This window comes from Adiantum capillus-veneris, chromosome 7 (genome assembly GCF_014529385.1).
Source record: "Adiantum capillus-veneris isolate H3 chromosome 7, ASM1452938v2, whole genome shotgun sequence".
NCBI lineage: Eukaryota > Viridiplantae > Streptophyta > Polypodiopsida > Polypodiales > Pteridaceae > Adiantum > Adiantum capillus-veneris.
This window is the reverse complement of record NC_140937.1, coordinates 149,852,720-149,866,435: the sequence shown is the minus strand read 5'-3', so window position 1 is coordinate 149,866,435 and position 13,716 is coordinate 149,852,720. Positions and strand designations below refer to the sequence as shown.

The following is a 13,716-nucleotide window of genomic DNA, read 5'->3' as shown; positions in this document are numbered from 1 at the left end:
TTTAAGGTAGACACCTATAAATAGGACTCACTAATCCCATTTTGGGGATTGTTGGATGCTAGACTCAACCTCCCTTTATATAGGCGGGCTCCTAGCCCCTTGCCATAGACGGATCCCCTGTCCACACTGCCTAGCCTGACCCTTGGCCGTAGTCCAAGGCCGTAGTCCATGACTATCCTAGTTCTTAGGGTACAGGACCCTTGTCCTGACATTACTCCCTCCTTAAAGAAGAGTTTTCGTCCTCAAAAACAAAAGTGGGAAACTTCTTCTTAAGAACACTAATGTTTTTCCAAGTGGCACCTTCTTCAAGTCAGTCTTTCCACTTGATTAAGGTTTGTTGTCATACATGATGTCGTGTACGCAACTCATGATAATCCATAACACGTTCATGTTCATGCGGTAAAGTAGGAGGTTCAATGTAATCGACCAAAACCTGTTGGTCAATGATGTTGTCGTCCCCATGTAACCGCTTTTGTAGACGGCTTACATGAAACACCGGATGAATGCGAGAATGTGATGGTAGTAGTAGTTTGTAGGCACGATCACCAACTCGCTTGAGTATTTTGAAAGGCCCACAATATCGGGGAGATAATTTAGGTGTCGGTCCAGTTTTTAGACTTTCCGAATGTTCTGGCACACGTAAAAATACTTCCTCCCCTTCTTCGAAGGTAACTTGTCGACTTTTCTCATCAGCGTATTTCTTATACCGATCCTATGCTTGTCGGACATTCTGACGAGCAAGTTTCAGCATATCCATGTGGTCTTGGAGAAAATCCTTAACCTGTTGGAGTTTTTCAGTTACCAACCCCACCATAACTGGTGACCTAGGTTGAAACCCATACATGAGCATGAAAGGACTAAAACCTGTTGTGACATGCTTAGAACTATTGTAGGCAAACTCGAGAATAGGTAAGTATTCTTCCCAGTCTGTCTGTTTTTTGCTGACGTATGCTCTTAGCATATCCTCTAGCACCTGGTTAACCCATTCCGTTTGACCATCTGTTTCTAGATGATCAGCTGTACTGAGGTTGAGTTGTGTACCCAATCGTTTAAATACAGCTTTCCAGAAGTGGTTGTTAAACTTGGGGTCACGGTCACTAACAATGTTACTTGGCAACCCATACAATTTGTATAGATTGTCCACAAATAACTTTGCTAGTTCTGGTGTCTTAACCATTGATTTGGTCGGAATAAACTTACATAGTTTAGTCAACCTGTCTACGACCATCCATACTAAGTCATGACCTTGTATAGTGGTTGGTAAACCTACAATGAAATCCATGTAGATACTTGTCCATTTTCCATTGGGAATTTCCAAAGGATGTAAGAGTCCTCCTACTTTCAGGCGCTCTGCTTTGTTAACTTGACATTTTTGGCAATGCAAGACATAAGCTTGAACAAAGCCATGTAGGCCTCGCCAGTAAAACTTTCATCGTACAAGAGAATAAGTTTTTCTAATCCCCGGGTGCCCTGCAAGAGTCTTACCATACACCGAGCAAACCAAAAAACCGAGCGAAACCCATGTGTGTGTATGTGCATGTGTCAAAAGGTAAACATAGAAAATGACATGTGCATGAAAAAATAGTGTACTTTTAGTGATGTAAAGCAATGGTGGTTCTCCATACCAGTGAATGAAGAACTGTATTGAATCATTGCACTACAAAGAAAAAAGAGAATAGTAAGACAAAATGTTACCCCTTCAAAAGAAGCACGAGATAAATAAAATCTACAAGTCGCCATTCTAACTTACCCTAAAATATATAATTAGGAAGGGTAAATCAAAAGTTTCAAAGGGTTATGGTCTCTCTTCAAGAATGAGCCTTACGACCTTTCCAAGCTAGATGCAGGCTCTCTGACAAGTGCTTGGAATGGCGTGGTTGCAGAGAAGACATATTATAAGCATGGTATTCAAATGCATCCTTATTTTGTGTTGTCCTATTGAGAACGACGATCGATGGGAGAAGTGGAACGAACACACCTCGTTCAGTGCTCTATACATTATTGCACTAATGTGGGATATTTTAGATTCAACACAGAGGAGATTCACATGCGTGACTGGATGGGGTAAAGCAGACGTGAGCTGCATTCTTTCCTTGCCTTGAATCAACTGAGCATGGAAAAATATTGACGTTTTCTCGCTAAACGAAGCCTTGCTCCAACTAACTCTGTTTTTTTTTATAGAGTTAGCTTGCAAGAGACAACGTTCACAGAAAATTGACCTTTAATGTTGTTTTAAAGGACAAAAGCTGAAATTGATGGCTAGGCAGGAGGATCAACTTGATGGAAATTGACTAGGATTTTGGTGTTAAAACTGGTAAAAGCACTAAAACCATCACTAATTGGGAGATTACCAATGCTCAATGCTCTTCCTTTTTCCCATTGGTTGCTAAAAACGTTTTTTGCAAACACTGGCAAGAGCTTCATTTCATAGAAGCAACCAAAAAACTCTCTCGTCATCAACAGATTGCCGCGGCTTGTGTGCGAACGTGCTCGTCAATGATAGGAAAAAATCATTTTCTCAAACATACAAAATTCCTTTCCTTCAATTTGCTAATGTTGACCTATATATAGAGATATTATGTATAGCTCAACACAGGTAAGAGGAGATTTGAAAAAAAGGGTTATTTATTCGATTTTTTATACTATTTTTTTCTATTTTTGGGGGGATTTTTTCCTTTTCCCAATCGACAGTTTTGAAATCGAAAATGACACCATATTAAGCTAAGACACATTTTTCTAGAATAATGGCGCTCATAATACGTGAAGAGGGTGCGTTGCATGTTGACTCTCGAGGATCAAGACAAGAGGATTGGACCCTCGTTTGGTGCTAGATATTGTTGGAATAAAATAAAAATATGCCAGCTATCATGCCTCGAGAACCCCAAGGATACGAGCATCCGTTCAAATCACTCATCATCATCCTATTTAACTACCCTATGTATCCACACATAGCATCCACACATATTTAACTACCCTATGTATCCACACATAGCATCGCAATCCGATCATGCCTAACCACCTATCTATGTGTATTGTTTCTCTCTCTCTCTCTACCTTCTCTCTTCTTCTTCTTTGTGTAAAACACACACACACACACTAATGGAATCTCTCATATAATGCACAGTCTCTGTGCCTCTGATAGTGGGAGCAACCACTGCGCATCATTCTCCTGAGAGAATCCTCGCCATGCTCGAAAGATTTTATGCTCCTGACGAGGAGCGGTTGGGCCCCTCTTACCATACCCACAAGCACACCCATGGACGTGATGCCGAACCTGTCTGTTCTACTACAACAATCACATCAGCCACATCCGACTCTCTAATTGGCGTTGAGTCTCTGTCTTGCTGCTGCGCATGCAATCATGCAGCCAATGTGGTGTCCTGCTTAAATGCAACCGAGGATGGATGATTCTCACCAACTTGCAAGTTGCAACGCCTCCCACTTTGGAGACATGACCAATTTCCCGGCGGATGCAACTCCCTCAACCCTCGCTGATTATGCTGCAAAACCAATGTAGACGCTAATGCTGCTACCATTAATGCTGATGTGACTAAGGCAACCCTTGCGGCCAAGAAAGACGTCATCAACCCTAGACAGATCAGTTGCAGCTGCACCATATGCAGACGAAACTGCTGCGGCCAATACTGTAGCCATCTCCCTCAAATTGAAGCGAAGATTGTTGCCCTGGGCTTTCGCATTCTCTCCTGCAAAACCTGCTATCCTGCATGAACCACAGATGCCGCCATTCTCGCCGATGGTGATGCCAATAGTCTAGACAAAGCATTCATTGCTGCAACCTATGATGAGGTTGTTACTATCAAAACCTTCTTGGACACTCTTGATGAGCATGCCGTAGGAGCAATGTCTAGTAGCAAGACTGTAAGGAAGATCCGCGTGCGGGGAGGCAATTTTTAAGTTTCGTGCTCTGCGCCTCGATACTGGGTGACTACTCATGGGGATCAGAGGCAACGACTAGGAAGACCCGTATCTTAGATGTTGTCTACAATGCATCCAACAATGAGCTTGTTAGGACGCAAACGCTTGTGAAGTCTGCCATTGTTCAGGTGGATGCTGCACCGTTCCGCCAGTGGTATAGCAAGCACTATGGTGTGGACTTGGGAAAGAAGAAGAGAGCTGCCAGTGCCAAGAAGGAAGCTGAGGACACAGATGCTACCGCATGTGACGGGGAGAAGAAGCAAAGCAAACATGTCGAGTGGAAGATATCTGCTTGTAATGAGGATCGCAAATTGGATGCTCATTTGGAGGATCAAATTGCAAGTGGACGCCTTCTCGCTTGCATATCATCTCGTCCTGGCCAATGTGGGCGAGCCGATGGTTATATTCTTGAAGGCAAAGAATTAGAATTCTATAAGAAGAAGATTCAAAGGAAGAAAGGAAAGGGTACTGGCGCTGCCGCGTAGTTTTAGTTGTCAGGAAAGCAGTCAATCATGAGGAAAAAGGATATAGTCTCACTTGGGCCAAGTTCTGCTTCTGCGCCCAGTTGTACAAGAGCTGTGAACCTCATTTTTGCTCATTTGGGGAAATAGCTTGACATATGATTTTCTGGTTAATGCTTCCGTATTGTGTCCAGAGAGAGAGAGAGAGAGAGAGAGAGAGAGAGAGAGAGAGAGAGAGAGAGAGAGAGAGAGAGAGAGAGAGAGAGAGAGAGAGAGAGAGAGAGAGACTTCCTGGTTCGAGACTAGGGAGGCCGCCATGACGACTTGGTTAAAGAAGAACAGGAAGAAGAGGGGTCACGTTAGTGCAGGCCACAGAAGAATTGGCAAGCTACATAGAAAGCATGCCAGAGGTCACGGTAATGCAGGAGGTATGCACCACCATTGCATTCTGTTTGACAAATACTACCCTGGGTACTTCGGGAAGGTAGGTATCCGCTACTTCCACAAGACAATGAACAAGTTCCACTGTCCCATTAATGTGAATGTGGATCGTCTGATCCAGAAGGAAAGGGGCCCTTGCTGGATGTCACACAGTTTGGGTACTTCAAGGTGCTAGGTAAGGGCGATGCTCCCCCCACTCCTCTGGTCGTTAAAGCCAAGTTCTTCTCTAAGCTCGCAGAGAATAAGTTCAAAGAGTTTGATGGTGCCGTTGTCAGGAATTTTTTGGAGCAAGGAATTGCGCATATGTACATATCCATGCATGGTGCATCGAATAAAGGATTGCCCATTTTCCAGAGCCAGGTGGTTATGTGGGGCCCACATGTGTACAGGTAGGACAGCATGTACATAGTGCATCGATTTTCACTGTTACTAGTACCAGTGTGTTTTTTCTACAATAAGGAGGAGTTGGTAGCGCGTAAAACTTCTCGAGGAAGCTTTCCGCGGGCCGACGACATGAGATAAGCAGGTGCGTCAGATGGCATCTAGTGGCGTCAGGAGGGCGAATGGGGTCAATACTTGCACGTGGATGAGTACGGACACAACGTGGATGTTTTCTTGTGATAATTATGCAGAAAGGTCATTATGAGGACCTTTTTTTTGGGGCCACTTCACGTGGTGGCAGGATGCATTATTTGAAAGAAATGAGTGCCAGGTGTGCGGATGATGTAGCAGGCTGAAAACTATGCACTGCGAGGTCAGTTTTTGGCCTGTTCGAGGTCCGTTTGAGGTCATCTAAAAGGCCAAGGGTGCCCAACTAATAAAGCTAAGTGTGGGAACTGAAAAAACAGAGAAAAGATCAGAAAAAACATGGAGAAGAGAGGAGGAACAGCCACAGGTGTGTTTTTGGGGTTTTTGGAGCCTGTTTTGGTCGTAAACTGTTCATCCGAGGTCGGATTTGAGCACTTTGACATTGTAGACTGGGGTTTTGGGCCGTTCCAGACGCGATGGCGCTGTCCATTTTGCCAAATTCTTCACTCTTTTTCTGCTGTTTTTGCTGTGTAAGTTTCTCCTATGATCGAAGCTTCTGCTCCAATTTGTGATTATATCTGGTATCTTTTACCCATATTGTGTGAGCTGTTTGCTCCATTGGTGTTGGCCCAAGCTCATTTGTATCTAAACATCAGAAGTGCTCCTCTTTTGAGCTGAGTTTTTTTGGGTGTGTGTGTGTGTGTGTGTGTCTCTGTGTGGAGTGGGCAAGTGGATAGTCTCTCTCCTCGCACTCCATCGGTGTGTTCCTTGTCTCGGCCAGGTGGGTTTTCTAAGCCGAGTGGTTCCCCATAGTGTGTGTGTATCTTTCCAATAGTGTGTGTCGGGTCGTTATAGAGGCGCCGTGTGTGTTTTCATCCCGCTCACATTCTTTTGGTGCCTCCACGGAGGACCTTCTGCTTCGAGCTTCAAGCTTCGAGATTCGGGATTACAGGTTACAGGTTACAGGGATAGGTACAGGTACAGGTGATTCACACAGGTACAGGTAGCTGGAGTACAGTGATATACTAGCAGTGGTGTCACTTGTAGTTGTTGTGGGTATGCATCATTTGGCGCCAGTTTGAGCGCATTGTCTACTGGATTGTATGTTACTTGTGGAAACTACCATTGTATGCCTTTGTGGAGCCATATTTTTTTTTATTTGGCAGTCCCAGCCATTTCTGAGACTTGACTATACGCGATTTGGATTAGCCTTCGTGTGAGGGTTGATAGAGTGAGGTTTTATTGAGCTGGGGGATTCTCAAATGTGGAGATCCTTTTGGTGATACAGGTAGCTGGAGCACCCTTTTCATGACCTTGCCATAGGCTATTTACTAGTGAGTCCTATTTGATGCTCGGGTTCTATTGTTGACAGTTTATGCATACATATGCAGTCTATATTTTGGGTTCCTACTGCTCTACTTTGTGGGGAAACTCTGTCAAAATTTTTCCAAGTTATGATGGATGGTTTTTTGGTCTTTTGAGCCATTTATGCTGTTATGTTGCTGAAATTTTGGCAAAATCAGAGGATAAGATAGGTGTGCTTTCTTGGGAGCTTCATGGTTGGCTTTAATGGATGATCAAAATGGACCTCAGTTCACTCCTTTTCATTTAACACAAAGAATCCAGATAAATGTTCATGTGTCCAGGAAGATTTTTTTCCAGCAGCGCATAGTCTTTATGTTCGGGCCAAGAAGATTAAGAGAGATCCTGGAATGTCCTTTGCCTGTTGTAATTCCGATGATCAACTATGAAAACTCATTTGATGTGCATGTGTTTGTCTTTATCTAAAGACAAGCTCCATTGAAGTTTCTAGGGATCGAGTAGTGAAAAGTTTTGGGTTCTTGCACGTGTGTTCGAAGAGGTTCTTAAAGCATTAAGCTTGGGTAGCCATGGCTTTCTCTTATCCGGAATTTCATGGAAGAAGTGGTGAAGATGCGGAAGACTTTTTGGAGCAAGTCGAGGTGGCATGCATAAGCAACAATATGTGTGATGAGGACAAGATTTTGAGGCTATTTGGATTGCTTTTGAAAGATGAGGCCCGTGTTTGGTTCAGGGATTTGGAAGCTAAAGAAGTAGTGGCTTCTTCTTATGGTTTGAGTCTTGACAAGTTTATAGAAGCTTTTTAGAGCGTTTCCAGGTTTTTGAAGATACAAATGCAGTATGGAATGAGCTCAATGCTCTTAAGCAAGGTTCTTGTCAAGGTGTTGATGCCTATATACAAGTTTTTACAGATTTATGGACTCGTTGGTGTGTTTCTCTTAAGGATGAGACCCCACCTTGTTCATTGAATAAAAGTTCTTTTGTTGATGGTTTGTCACCTTGGTTGCGGTTCGAGGTTGAGTTGAAGAGGCCCGAGTCTTTTGAAGATGCAGTATGCATTGCAAAGCACAAGGAATGGAAGTTTAAGCGTCTTGAGGAACATGGTATCAGTACAGGTATGCATGTGCAAGATGGATTTGACATGGAAGATGAAGTTAAGCCTAAGCAGGTGAAAAGTAGCCTATCCTATGATGTTTCTCGTTTCTTCCCAAGGTCTATTGTGAAGCGTAAAGAGGTCTTGCAGGTTGTCAGGTTAATGGAAGAGACTAAAGAGGTGAGTAATGCTTTGGATACAGGATTGAAAAGTCTTGAAGAGGATGCATTGGCTACTTGTGTACCTTGTGATTCTGGGTGTGAGTGTGAGGTTGAGGTTATTGATGATGAGCACGTATCTTTGGATACTAGTTCCTTGGAAATTAGGGAAGAGGGCAAGGTTGAGAGCCATTTTGTGGATTTGTTGGATGTGGAGCCCGTTTTGAAGCCATATGTTGATGGATGTGCAGTGATTGAACCGATTTGTGAGCATGATTGTGGTTTAGAGGAGGGATCTGTATTCTTGGAGACTGATGAACCCATGCTAGAAGCTATGGATAATGGTACTAGCCATGATTATGATGTGGATAAAGTTATGTGTGATGATGAGTATGCTTATGATGATGAGAAGGGGTTTGGTATATATGAGTCCAATCTCAGCTATGTGGATGCCTATGCTAGGGATATGTGTGCTGCGGGGATACTTTTGTGCTTTGGATATCAACAACTTTACCTTCACACAATGCTTTTAGCTACTTTGGTGCATGATTTTCAGGTTGTTGCTATAGCTGGTGAAGCCAAGATGCCAGGTGATGAGTCACTTGAGTTGTCTCTATCGGTTGGGTTGAATGTGGCATGCAATATTTATGCTTTTGGCACTCCAGACAGGGCGGATGTGTTAGTTGGATATGCCTTAGGTGCATTTTGGTTGATTGGTGACAAATATATGTGTGGTGTTATGATGCTTCTTGTGAATCAGGCGATATGTCTTTGGCCTTTTGATCCAGGTGGAATCAACATCTACTAGTGCTGCTGCTGAGCATGAATGCTCTAGTAGGCTAGGGGGTGGGCAAATTATGTCAGAAGTTTTTTGGAGCAAGGAATTGCGCATATGTACATATCCATGCATGGTGCATCGAATAAAGGATTGCCCATTTTCCAGAGCCAGGTGGTTATGTGGGGCCCACATGTGTACAGGTAGGATAACATGTACATAGTGCATCGATTTTCACTGTTACTAGTACCAGTGTGTTTTTTCTACAATAAGGAGGAGTTGGTAACGCGTAAAACTTCTCGAGGAAGCTTTCCGCGGGCCAACGACATGAGATAAGCAGGTGCGGCAGATGGCATCTAGTGGCGTCAGGAGGGCGAATGGGGTCAATACTTGCACGTGGATGAGTACGGACACAACGTGGATGTTTTCTTGTGATAATTATGCAGAAAAGTCATTATTAGGACCTTTTTTCTGGGGCCACTTCACGTGGTGGTGGGATGCATTATTGAAAAGAAATGAGTGCCAGGTGTGCGGATGATGCAGCAGGGTGAAATTTATGCACTGCGAGGTCAGTTTTTGGCCTGTTCGAGGTCCGTTTGAGGTCATCTAAAAGGCCAAGGGTGCCCAAGTAATAAAGATAAGTGTGGGAACTAAAAAAACAGAGAGAAGACCAGAAAAAACGTGGAGAAGAGAGGAGGAACAGCTGCAGGTGTGTTTTTGGGGTTTTTGGAGCCTGTTTTGGCCGTAAACTGCTCATCCGAGGTCGGATTTGAGCACTTTGACATTGTAGACTGGGGTTTTGGGCCGTTCTGGACGCAATGGCACTGTCCATTTTTTCAAATTCTTCACTCTTTTTTTGCTGTTTTTTCTGTTTTTGCTGTTTTTGCTGTGTAAGTTTCTCCTATGATCGAAGCTTCTGCTCCAATTTGTGATTGTATCTGGTATCTTTTACCCATATTGTGTGAGTTGTTTGCCCCATTGGTGTTGGCCCAAGCTCATTTGTATCTAAATATCAGAAGTGCTCCTCTTTTGAGATGAGTTTTTTTGGGTGTGTGTGTGTGTGTGTGTGTGTGTGTGTCTCTGTGTGGAGTGGGCAAGTGGATAGTCTCTCTCCTCGCACTGCATCGGTGTGTTCCCTGTCTTGGCCAGGTGGGTTGTCTAAGCCGAGTGGTGCCCCATAGTGTGTGTGTGTATCTTTCCAAGAGTGTGTGTCGGGTTGTTATAGAGGCACTGTGTGTGTTTTCATCCCGCTCATACCGTCCTTCTCACTGCTTGAGGTCAGATCTTCCCTTCTATTAACGTGTAGGCGGATGACGAGGCTTTTTTTGCTTCTCAATAAAGGATTTTTGTATGAGGACTTGCAGAGATGGTTTTTGATGTCTTAGCCATGATTGAATGTAGCTGAATTTCCCTTTATTAAAATAAAAAGAAAAGAGAGAGAGAGAGAGAGAGAGAGAGAGAGAGAGAGAGAGAGAGAGAGAGAGAGAGAGAGAGAGAGAGAGAGAGAGAGAGAGAGAGAGAGATTCACGACAAAGAGGAAGCAAAAGCAGTTGCGGCATAAGCAGTCATGACGGTAAGTGCCGCAATAGTGGATGTAACAAGCACGCAAGAGGCCACACCAACCCCATCAGGTGCTCCAATCGTGGGCGACGTGTTCCCAAGGACAAGGTTGTCAAGCGGTTTCTTGTAGAGAATATTGTTGAATAATTTGCTGTGCGAGATGTGCAGGATGCTTGCGTTTATGATGGGTACACACTTCCCAAGCTTTATGCCAAAATGCAGTACTATGTTTCATGCGCCATTCACTCTCATGTTGTTCATGTGAGATCCTGCACAACAAGAAGAGTTATGTTCGAGAGCCACCACAAAGGTTTAGAAGCAAGGAGGATATGGAGAACCAAAATCAGCGTACCATTATTGTTCCTGTTGCTAGGAAGTAGAGAGGTGTCTAGTTAGTGCATAGGTCAGGAGAGGAAGAAGGCTCATGACTTACACACACACCCAAACTCTTCATCTTTGTTCTCGTCGAAAGATGGGTCGAGGTGATTGTGAAGGCATTGCATAAGAGGTGATTAATGCCAAGTTGTTGCATGCAAGTGGTGATTATCGTTCATGTCGACAATACCTTATGATCTTCATTACCTCTCCCACCCTTGGTCACAAATTCCTCGTGATTGGGCCTCCTCTTTTGCAACTCACTGTGAAAACTCTAAAACACTCCGTAGTCCATGAAAACTCTTTTTTTTCAAGTACGTGATGTGAAGGATATTTTCCTTCTCCTCTTTGTTTCTCAAGTGTCATGATTATACGTTGAAGATATTTTTTGTGAGCTAGACAAAATGGAGTCACTGACCCAAAAACATTTCTCCCCAATTTCACTAAGGTACAATCTAGCACCAAAGATTGCATATACACGTTGTTCATATTGGCTCCAACCTACCAATACGATCTACCAAATCTACTTCTTCTACAACTTCCCTATAAGAAGTTTCCATAATATTATGTATTGAGAAACCCTCCTCCTCCTCAACAACATTGCACGTGCGCACACGTGTGCACGTACACACACACACACACACACACACTTTTACTTGTCCAAGCATCTACCATGGTTTGAATATTGATGACCACAAGCCGTGATTGGAGGAGGGAGCATAATCTTGGATAATCAAGGAGTTAATATAAGGGTGGATGAATAAAGTCTTTATTAGGAATGCTCTAGACATTTAGAGACAATGATAGATATATTGTCATATGTAATTTGATGCTAAATGTTTCTGTTATGAGTTCAGTTCTATGTATCTTGTAGGGTTTTCCTTTCTTTTATGATTGCTCGGAAAGGTTTGCTTGGGGTTTGGAATTCCTCATCGTGCAACCAAACATGGCTAGGCACATAATCATTTATAGATGACAATGTGGCCACACTAGTAACAGTCTGATGGTCCCTCGAGAGTAATTGGTATACTACATGCAATGCCTTCACAAAGCAGCCTACACATGGAACTCAAGCAAGCAAAGAATATCATTCAAGTTCAAGAGCTACCTATGCATTATGATGGACATGTGGCATTTGAGTTACCATCTTTTGATCTATTTTTGCACGAAATTATGACAATTGCAACATGTGAATTTCTTTTAGTTGGTACGTCATAGGTACAACAATGTGAGCATAGTTTTTAATGAACCTTCGGTAAAAACCTACAAAGCCTAAAAAGATCTGTAATTCTTCCAGATTTTTAGGAGGTGGCCATTTCCGGATGGTATCCACTTTGGATTGATCCATGTATAGGCCATTAGCTGAAATAACATGCCCTAAATAATGAATTTCCTCCTTGAGAAAATCACATTTAGATTCCTTGGCATATAACTTGTTTGCACGTAACAACTCAAACACCTGCCTGAGATGTTGTAAGTGCTCTTCTTCAAAAGCACTATAAACTAGAATGTCATCGAGGAACACAATGACAAATTTGCCCAAATATGGTTTCAAGACACTATCCATTAGTGTCATGAATGTCGCGGGCGCATTGGTTAACCCAAAGGGCATCACCAAAAACTCATAATATCCAAACCGTGTTCGGAATGCAGTCATAGGTATGCCGGCAAGCCGAATATGAACTTGGTGATATCCTGACCGCAAGTCGATTTTCGTAAAAATGGGAGCATGAGTTAGCTTTTCAAATAACTCATCTACCCTTGGCAATGGGTATTTGTTCTTAACTGTAACCACATTTAAACCCCGGTAGTCTACACACATGCGCATACTGCTGTCCTTTTTCTTCACCAAAAGGATAGGCGAAGCCCATGGTGAAGAACTGGGTTGTATAAACCCTCTGCTAAGGTAGTCAGCAAGCTGACGTTCCACCTCAGTAGCCTTTGAGTAACTCATACGGTAAGGTGGTTTACTAACAAGTTTACAGCCTGCAGCCACGTCAATGCCATGTCGCACTGAGCGTGTCGATGCTAAACGTGATGGCAAATCATTAGGAAAGGCATCTTGAAATTCCTTTAACAATTTTTGTAACTGATTAGCAACGTTTGCTTGTGTAGAATTAGAAATTGGTGGAATAGAGGAGAGAGAAGCATGCGGCGTTGAGGAATGTTAGAAAGAAAATGAGACAGTGAGTAACACAAGAAAACCTGTTCTATTTCATTATCAGAAATGAACTGCATAAGATCGGCATTACAAATCAGTGGTGATGATGGTATATCCTTTCTCCTAGCAACAACACATGTGTGCCATGGGAATCAAACATCAAACTGTTGTGCTCATAGCTACGCTTCAGTGATGGTCCTAGGCTATACAACCACTCCCTACCAAGAACCACATCAGCCCTTTCCATGTTCATAACTTGAAAATCCAAACAAGTAGAGTACCCTTGTACTTCCAATGGAACAGCTTGGCATTGAGTATCCCATATTTCACTATCATGTCCATTCATCATTGCTACCTTGTAGCGGTGCGTACTCGGAATTTGAGGCAGTTTGAGCTTTTTCACCAATCCATAATTGATGAAATTGTGCGTAGCACTGTCATCTACCAAGATGCGCACCTTGTGCCCTTGTAGATATCTGTGCATACGTACTAACTCATGTGGTCCAAAGGTTTGTTGCCACATGGAAGCTGTGAGACAACATTCATGCACCACCTCAGTGTGTGTTACTTCCACTGTAGAGAACTTGGAGGAAGACTCGAGAGGCAGTAGTTGCATCGTATGCACTGCTTTCTCCTTCCGCTGGGCAGCAAATTTCCCCTTGGGACAATCCTTTTTGCCATGGCCTCTTCCTAAGCATTGAAAACATAGCTTCTCTTTCTTGTCCTTATCAAAATCCTCAGGAGAGAGAGGACCCCTGGACCCCTTGGGTTTTTTAGATGCTTCTGAATTAGCAACTATAAATTTTCTTTTATTGTGTCTGTACTGAGTGCATGTATTATTATGTGTACTAGCAGGCACGTTATTGTTATGTGTTTTCTTATCATCAGGGTCATCATGAATATGTGCT

The 13,716-nt window shown here is 43.1% G+C and overlaps 1 pseudogene; it reads left to right on the top strand.

Moving 5' to 3' along the window:
* The first annotated feature begins 3,858 nt into the window (after positions 1–3,858).
* Positions 3,859–4,465, top strand: LOC147454795 (small ribosomal subunit protein eS8 pseudogene; annotated as a pseudogene).
* The last annotated feature ends 9,251 nt before the right edge of the window (positions 4,466–13,716 follow it).